The sequence below is a fragment of the Hylaeus anthracinus genome, unplaced genomic scaffold (genome assembly GCF_026225885.1).
Source record: "Hylaeus anthracinus isolate JK02 unplaced genomic scaffold, UHH_iyHylAnth1.0_haploid 11982, whole genome shotgun sequence".
Taxonomy (NCBI): Eukaryota; Metazoa; Arthropoda; class Insecta; order Hymenoptera; family Colletidae; genus Hylaeus; species Hylaeus anthracinus.
Genome location: NW_026534330.1, coordinates 15301207 through 15310956, shown reverse-complemented (window position 1 = coordinate 15310956; position 9750 = coordinate 15301207). Strand labels below are relative to the sequence as shown.

The window sequence follows — 9750 nt, the reverse complement described above, 5'->3', positions numbered from 1 at the left end:
TTTGGAGTGACCCGACAGACAACAACATGTTGGATGTCAATGGAGGTGCCGTTTGTGGCACTATATTGACGGGGATTGGCCACAAGTACGAGTACGTATGTTAAAGTACGAGCGTGACGTAGCTGAAGCGTTTGATGCTGCTGCAGAAACAGAAATGCGAGTGGCTGGCGAAGCTGAAAAGCAATTGGCGCTTGAAAGAGGCGATTTTATAAACGGTATTTCCCACATTTCTGTGATAACAGACGGTTCCTGGATGAAAAGAACGTATCATAGTGGTGGTTACGATTCTCCGTCCGAAACCGCACTTATCATGGGGTTTTATACACAAAAAATTTTATTTGTGGGGGTTAGAAACAAATATTGCGTTGTTTGTGCAAGATCAAGCAACGCAAACCAAAAACCGAAAAAGTACGTCTGTTACAAAAACTGGGGACGTGCTCAGAGTTCCACTAGCATGGAAAACGATATTATATTAGAAGGCTTTCGCTAGTTTGGAACAACACGGTTTAATATATAGCCAATATATCGGTGATGGTAACAGCAATGTCCTCAAAAAATTGAGAGATTTGCCACCATATCCAGACATTGTTGTGGAGATGGTCGAATGTACCAATCATCTTCTCCGCAACTTAGCAAAAAAATTAAAAGAACTGAGTTCAGTTGGTAAAAGGGACACCTCGAAACTGAGAAAAGCTATTGCAGAGAACGCTACACACATCCGTAGCGCTATAGTAAAGGCTGCAAAGTTTCGACGCAATAGTGAAACATGCTGGGAAGAGAAAATTGCAAATTTGGTTAAAGATTTGCAAAATATACCCAGCCATGTGTTTGGGGAACATAAAAATTGCGCCTCGTTACAATACTTTTGCGACGGAACGCGAAAGGAAAACGAGACAAATCTTGTTCCCCAATTGCAAATGAGGGGGTTCTATGATAAAATAGAGTATGCAATGAAACACATTATAGAAAATGCAAAGAGCTTGCTCTATAAATATACCAGCAACTCAGTGGAAAGTTGCAACGCAATTATTTCCAAATGTATTGGCGGTAAACGTATGCATTTAGCCCAAAAAGGCTCGTATGAAACGCGTGTGAAAGCAGCGGTGGTGCACTGTAACAGCTTCACATCGATGAGTGCTGTTTGTCACGCGTTAGGTAAAAAACCACCGGCACGTGCGACAGTATTTGAACAAGAAAATATTGTTCAACGTGCCAAACGTAATGAACGTCTGCGTAAAGCTCAAGAATTGGGTTTAATTGTTTGTAAATCGAAGTATTCTGGCCATAGTGGTAAAGCTGATAAAGACTACGGGCCGAATGCTGAGCGGCCAGACGTGGCTGTGAATATTTACGAGCAGTTAAAATACGAGCATTATGAAAAGTTGCGAGTTCAACAGCAGACTCGAGACGAACTAGAGTACATCACTCCGCGGGCAATATAAAAACCAGCAGTGATGCTACGTACGTAAGAAGCTACTAACTGCATCGAATTTTGGCAAAATTTGTTGCAGAAGAGAGACAACTTCGTGCCAAAATCTGGTAAAAAATATTCTCTATCTCCCTCGACTCAAAACAGCCGCTGTTGAGTGGGGTAAAGAGAAAGAAATTTTGGCACGCGAGCAATTGCAGACGGACATGGGAATTCAAATAAATGACTGTGGGTTGTTTATTGATGCAGAATTCCCATATTTGGGCGCGCGTCTGTCGGCATTGTTGGTGACGACACTATCGTCGAAATAAAATGCCCGTATGCAGCGCGAAACATCTCTCCTGATGAAGCGATTGCAAAGAAAGGCATAGGTTGTTATCGAGCTTTTGCTGCGAACGATGATGATCGTTTGAACGAAAGGCATGAATATTATTTCCAAATACAAGGGCAACTGCATATAACTCAAAGAAAATATTGCATCTTTGCAGTTTGGACGCCCTTGAGAATCAAGTACACAATTGTTAAACGCGACGACACATTTTGGCAAGTCAAAATGTTACCGTTGCTAAAACGATTTTACGAAGAATGCTTGGTTCCAGAAATAATAGATAGCCGAGTTGCAAGATATATGCCGATTCGCGAACCACGATATATCGTTGAAGCACAACAAGCTGCAAACGAAGAAAAACGTTATCCAGCAATTAAATACTCGATAATTTGTTTTTGCATATTCACTTACGTTGAACAGATTTGTAGTATTAGATTGCTTTGTATAACGTGGAATAAACATTCAACGGGGGTGGTTTTAGTGGGTATTACCTGCAAATACTGCCAGGTCGAGTCCCCCACTCCGTGCGTAAAAGCATTTCTACCTCCATAAAAAAAAAAAAACACCACAACTGTACATGCAGAACAGCGGACGAAATTTTTGCAAAGAGTAAGGTAAATATTAACATATTTAATTAACATTTACTCGGAAGAATGCGAAATAACATCTATTTCTGCTTCATTTGTTTTCAGTTTGTCGCGTCGCTCGGCCAAACGCAGTGGGAACCACGCGAGCACAATGAAGAGAGTAACTTACCTGTCCCAATACCAGTCACCTGTTGATCTGTACCCACTGACATGCAACCCCAGGGTACTACGCGCTATGCATATGTATTACACATCATCAACAGTACCTGTTACTACTGTTTCATCATGTCTTGTGTAGGTATTATAGTCTTCATTGGTATACACAAGTACAGAAGTATATGAATAACAAGTAAATTAATTGTATAATTTGAAAACAACAATTATACATTATACATTATATATTATTTTTATATAAATAAAAATTAAATACGTCTTGTATAATTTATATGAAATTATTAATAAAATAGAACAATTGAAAATTCGGACTTTATCTGTTTTTGTTATTACCAACTGTTATTTGCCTCCAACAAAACGATAATTGTGGACCCCTGTACAAATAGAATCATAGAACAATTTATAATTAACTAAATAATTTGTTATATTCTATTCTTTCACTTTTTTCCATTTAATGTTATATGCTGCTACATATTACATGCTTCGCTATGAAACATACTTTTTATTGTATCTATCTTACAAGGAGAAGGCACGAATGTTGCAATCGCTTTTGCAACGGTACCGTATGGGGGTCGTAGTACGCATGTAGTACTGCAAAACCATTTTGACTTTTGAAGAATAGGCCATCGTTTTCGAGATATTATGGTTTAAAGTTTTTTATATGTGTTCTTAATAGACGTATAATAAAAGTATCTAAGAAGGATCATTGAATTCATTGGTAGAGTATCAGGTTGTAACGCTGCTGGCCCGGGTTTGAATCCAGATTGATTTTTTTTCTCTTTTTTCAATTTTGTGTCATAGAAATATACTTTTCATATATTATGTACTATATACTGCATATTATATATTACCTTACACATATTTTGAAGTTAAAACTTTACAACGATTGCAGTTTTTACATTTTATATTCCACAATGTTTTGGATTCTCTGCTATCGATGACTATTTCTTCAAAACAACTTGCACGCAAAGAATCACTATCCATTTTCAAACTTTCAAACCTTCCTTCATGTAACTGTCACGATAAAACGAAATAAACTTACGACCAAACATAAAAATCGTTGTAAAGACTTACTCACCTACAGCAGTTAGGTATTCCGCCATGGTATGTTACGTTAAAAAATTAATTTTAACCTTAAAATATGCGTAAGGTAATATATAATATGCAGTATATAGTACATGATATCCAAAAAGTATATTTCTGATAGAAAATTGAAATAAAAAAAAAATACATCAATCGGGATTCGTACCCGGGGTCAAGCAGCGTTACAACCTAATACTCTACCAATCAACGTTCGTTGAATGGATTGGTAGAGTAGATGCTTTTATTGTACATCGAAAATAAACACCCATTCTGAAAAAGGCCAAAATGGTTTTGCAGTACTACATGCGTACTACGACCCCCATAGGGTGTCGTTGCAAAAGCGATTGCAACATTTGCGCCTTCCCTTTGTTAGTGTGCTTTTTCTTATATAATTACGTATATTCAAAAATAATGTTCATAAACGTTTTACCTTTTTTATTATACAATATTTTTTACATTGCATACTATCATTACATTCCACAAATAACAATTAGTACTTTATTATGTTCGTACCATATTACAAATATCATATCAGTTGTTTATTATTTACTACTTTGAAATTATCGTAACAGACTATTCTGTATCAATTAATTGCAATGCAATATAAACAACCTTAACATATACATGACGTTTCTTAACAATATAATATTGAATATATATACATATGCAAAAGTAAAATATATAAGCTCGGGCGCTTCATACTTTTTAGTACAGTAGTACGGTACGGTACGGTTAGGGTAAGTTATACTTCTTGGCTTTGTCGTGGGCATATATTAAGTAGTACGGATTTAGTACGGTACTGAACCATGCTGAGAGGCGTTTTTAGATTATCGGCACACCAACAGCAGGAGAGACGACACCAGCGCTGTGGTGTGTTGTGGTGGAGAGCGTGAAACTCAAGCCATTGTGCAAGCGCATCAGTCTTCTCGATTTCATCACAACAACACCATTATAATTTTATGAGACGAGGAAGCGACCTTTCCGGCTGATGTTTTTTTTAAACTGTTCCTTATAAAATACTGTTGCGGGAGACAGTTACACATTTTGCAATTTCGCTTTTGAAACTTGCTAAAAATACGTTCAAAGACAAGAAATTTTTTTTTTTTTTTCAATTTTTTCCAAAAAACGCTTGACGAGACGATAGATTTACTTCTCCTGATTACGAAATGCATAATTATTATATGTTTTTTTCATTATTGCGCCTGAAAAGCGGGAAAAACTATCTAGTAGTTCACCTACTTTCCGTTGGTGGCGCCAGTTTGTCTCCTGCGCACCCTTAATAGGATTGTTCTAGTTATTTGGGTATAGTTATATTTTATAGGTTAGGGTATGGATGGTATCGCGGTTTCCTTGCTTGATCGTTACACGTTTCATGTTTTATGTGTTTCGATTGTTTTTTCGTCTGTCACCGTGAGATGTCGTTTTCGATACATTTCTTCGTTCGTTCTATAGGGTTTGACGTTCTAGGTTGGATTAAATCGAGTAGGATTGAGATTATTTACCTGTTCGGTTTGCTATGACATTTTTATGTATCGGAGTGTTCTGATGCTTCTATAGTGTGATTGATTAGATTTTGTTTGTTTCTATTAGGTTTGTCGTGTCGAAAGGAGGAAGATTTTGGTGCGTAGGAGTGCATGGGTTCTTCATGCCACTATAACTAGTGTGCATTTCTTCATGAGAGGATTCTCTGAAGGTAATTTATTTCTTCCTGTTCAGAGAGTTGAGGGTAAATCTTTTGTGAATTGAGATTTTTTGGTTTAGGTTGAAATTATGATATCTCCATATATCGTGGTGCTCTGATACTTATATTATGATCCATTTGGTTTATTTGTTTTGTTTTAGGCTTGCTGTAGCGAGAGCAGATAGAATTTTTATTTGCATTGGGTACAGGGAGCTAATTAGTTTCCTACGATCTGGCGCGCAGAGCATATTGAAAAGATACTACGAAGTTAATTTACTTTTTTCGTTGTAGGGTTCGAGATGGATTTACTTCTGAGTTGGATTGACTTGATTTAGATAGATGTTATTTTGATCTATATATGATATTTCTATGTATCGTGGTGTTCTAGTACTTATATTATGATTCATTGATTTTATATATTTGTTTTAGGTTTGTTGTACAGGGAGCAGAGAGGATTTTTGTTTGCATGGGTGCGAAGGATTATTTAGGTTACTGGAGACTTGTACGCTGTACATTCTGAGAAGATACTCTACAGGTATTTTACTTTTTCCATTCGTAGAGTTGGAGATGAGTTTACTTCTAGATGGAATTATCTTTATTTAGATTGGGGTTAGTTTGTGTTATAAAGGAGACTTCTATGTATCGTGGTGTTTTAGTATTTTACTTTAAGATACATTGACTTTGAGTGCTCTTGTTTTAGGTTTGCTGTGCACAGACCGGAAAGGACCTCTATTCACAGGGGTACGAAGAGCTAGCTAGATTTCCAAGATTTTATGTACGGTACAGTTTGAGAGGATACACTCAAGGTAATTTATTTCTTCTTAATCGCAGAGTTGTGGATAAATTTACTTCCAGGTTGAGTTAGCTTGGTTTAGATTAAAATCTTAGATATCAAAAGATATTTTTATGTATCTCTGTGTTTTAATATTTACTTCATGATTTGTTGGTTTTGAGTGTTTTTGTTTTAGATTTGCTGTACAGGGTGTGGAGAGGATTTATTCGCATGGATATGGAGAGCTGCTTAGGTTTTATCAGTCTTGTATGCAGTACATTTCGAGTAGATGTTCTAGTGGTAAGGCCCTAGCCGATTAAGATGGTCAAAACTGCCCTTAGAGCTTTTTCAATGGCTCTTGAATCATTCGAAAGCTGACCAAGAAAAACCCCTCTGAGTAAAATTTTAACCCTCTAGCTTGCTCGTGAGGGTAGTTACAGGGTAAAATAGATTTTACGCTTTTCGGCGCATTTTCCGGTCTCAAATGCATTCTAAAATTCTGAAAAAATCTGACACATTTCGGATCCTAAGGCGCATTTTTGAGAATACTTTCAAAATTTTTTGTTGAAAACTGTGGCTGTAAAAAATGAAAAAGCTCAAAAAAATCGGAAAAACATTTTTTCCTCAAAAATATGAAAACATGCTATTCTACTGTTTGGTTCCCTGATAATGTACAATAGCAGGCAGTGTCGTCAATTTTTTTAAAATTTTTTGTTCGGCTGCTTCATTGTCAAAAACAATAAATCTGAATTTTTTCGACGTTTTTGCTGCAAGGAGGAAAGTTATACTTCTTGGCTTTGTCTTGGGCATATATTAAGTAATTTTTAGCGTTATTACACTGAAACAAGCAATTATGTTACCTAAAAAATGTGATTTAAAAGAAAGAAAAAATTATATTCTGTTGGATATACAGTGTCCCAAAACTCGGGGAGAAGCCGGAAATGGGGGGTAGCTGAGACGATTCTGAACAACAATTTCCTTTGCAAAAATGTCGGATGGGGTTTCGTTTTTGAATTATTAACGAAAAACACTGACCAATCACAGCGTCCAAGGAGCGCGCGCTCAGAGCATAGGCGTAAGCGAGGAGGCTCGAGCCAGCGAACAAGCACATGAAACGTCTGATTTATAATGAAAACTTTACGCAAATATAACTTTTTCTTTATATTAAACGTTACTGATCAAGATAGGAGGTATCGAAATCTGTTCATTTAATGAAGAAATTACACGTTTCCTACCTTCAAATACGTAATCGTTAAAAAATTTCAATGACAATTTATCATAATAAATTTGAATCTAACTTTAACATGAGAATCGTTAAAATGTACAACTTACAACTATAAGAAAATGGGTGAAAATATGTAAATGTTTGAAAATTAAAATGAAGGAGACTCTAAATTTTGCATTAATGCGTCAAAGATCTGAAAGATAGAAATATTTTTCGAGAAAGTGGATAAAAAAATTTGCCAATACAAAATGAGGCATTTCATGTGTTACAACGTAAAAATACCAGTAGTAAAAATGCCTGAAATTAACCCTTAAATGCCCTAAGTTTCAAATTTGATACCGAACTTTTAAATCGAATTCTACACTTGCAATTGGTTTGTTTTTAATATTTGGCTGTATGTATGTTACCATTGCATAATGTTCTTTTGAACAAAAGTTGAAAAAATAAACGTCAGCTGTCAAAATTGTTCAAATCATAAATACATTGATATTTTTTAAAATTTAATTTGGAAAATCAGGCTTCTAAGGGTTAACATGTGAAGGCAGAATTAAAATTAGACTCACCCATTGACTTGTAAGTTGACCTGTTTTCGTGAAGAAGGGCTGCGGCTAGTGGGTCATCGCACCGATCCTGGCCTGGTACCTGCTACGCGGCTCAGCTGATGGGACGGCCGATCACTGAACTCACTGCACTTTACACAGGGGTTTCCACGGTCACTATCACTTTGCACCGAGTCCTTTGCACCCAATATTTGGTGGTCCCGAAAGGGGCCGATTTGTATTATTAGAGAAAGAATACGCCACCCTTTTTTCATAATTCTCTGGGAGTAAATTCTGCACCCGCACATATTTGTATGGGTGCAGAGAATTCTCCCGAAGAATTCGGTGCATCGACGACCGGCTGACGCTGAAATACAACATAAATAGTTAGTATGAATAGAATACATAATTCCGACAACAAACACGAAAGCGGTAAAAAGTTAAACTTACCCCGATTTGCGGTTTACGTCGCGCACACTTTGGGTGGGATCCTCAGCAATCCGATCCAGGACGTCTTCCTCCGAATTCGCGGAACGTAGGCGAGGGCGTTCCGAATCGGCAGACTTCGATTGGAGGACCCCATCCGAATAAAGCCGCGTTGCCAATAGCCGAATGCTCTTGGCAGTCGGCGGCCGCGATCGCGGATATCGTTGGCGATAACACCGCGCTGCCTCCTCCGAATTGCGCCCGCACTCCACGCAAAATATTTCAAACCATTCTTGATTTGAGCGCACCATTTTTTCCCAGTTGACACTGCGGCGGTCACTTCGAAACTGAATTCTGGAGAAAAACAGTTTTATTTCCAGAAAACACTCCCACCCTTGTTCATTACCTGGCCCCCATCCCTTAGGAACGTTTCTTTCTTAACGAAATGCAACGTCGCGTTGTCTGAACACATGTTTCGCCGAACAGTCAATCGTAAGACAAACCCATTATCGGTCGACTTGGAGGTAGCGGCCGTCGATGTTGGATACCTCGTTTTTACAACCACTTCCCCAAGGCACAGTAACTCCGCGACCTTGTCATAAATTTTGCGATAGCCATGCAGCGGCCGACTAACTAACTTTCCTATCAATGGGGAAGGTATTCCAAGTTTCGGCGGAAAGTAAATGATTTTAATGTTTCTTAAAATCCAAAAATCACAAACTTCAGGCATATGGAGAACTGAAACTCGAAACCGTTTGAAATAATACATGTCTTCAAATATTGCGATGTTTGTTTATTTTCGGGAATTATTTTGATATTTGCAAAATAAAGATTTATTAATCATTTAGAGTATTATCTCGCTGGCTGCTGGGCACAATCGACGATTAAAATCATTTACTTTCCGCCGAAACTTGGAATACCTTCCCCATTGATAGGAAAGAACGGTGTTTCAGCTGGCCGTATAATAGTATGGAGGTATCAAGCATGGGATAAATAATAAATAATAGCTGCTATTCATATAGGTACATGCATTATGCTGGAGTTTTCTAATACTGTTTATGTTCAAAAACTATTTTTGTGTGTATTTTACGTAAAAATGTGACTTAAATATTTTTAAAACGCTAAATAAATATTGTTAAACTTATGTGAATAAACCGTATACATAATAAGAAATAGAAAAAATGAAGTTTGATGTATAGAAAAAAAATGCTACCGATAGGATTCGAACCCCAGAGTATCCGCTCTCTAGTTTGACGCCTTAAGGGGGTAGACACGGCACGTGACCTCTCCGATTCAGCAGGTCGCTATTACAGCAGCTACTCTCTGCATAGAAATGGTATTACCATTAGATATGCGGTAGCGGAGGAAAACTAGATGGAGTTGCTCGTTATTGCCATACAGTATAGTTTCTTCTCAACAACATATACTGTATATTTCTTTCTTGAGTGATTCCGAATGCTCAGCGTAGGAAGTAGTAGTATTCCGTTCCGCGCTGCGTATTACGTT

The 9750-nt window shown here is 37.3% G+C and overlaps 2 long non-coding RNA genes across 2 annotated transcripts; both read left to right on the top strand.

The window, feature by feature from the left end:
- The first annotated feature begins 4546 nt into the window (after nucleotides 1-4546).
- LOC128886446 (uncharacterized) lies at nucleotides 4547-5551 on the top strand. The gene is made up of 3 exons (XR_008459822.1): nucleotides 4547-5110; nucleotides 5192-5294; nucleotides 5444-5551. It is a non-coding gene; the product is annotated as an uncharacterized LOC128886446 (long non-coding RNA).
- A 157-nt stretch (nucleotides 5552-5708) lies between these two features.
- On the top strand, nucleotides 5709-6814 carry LOC128886444 (uncharacterized). Its single transcript, XR_008459820.1, has 3 exons — nucleotides 5709-5817; nucleotides 5983-6088; nucleotides 6251-6814. It is a non-coding gene; the product is annotated as an uncharacterized LOC128886444 (long non-coding RNA).
- The last annotated feature ends 2936 nt before the right edge of the window (nucleotides 6815-9750 follow it).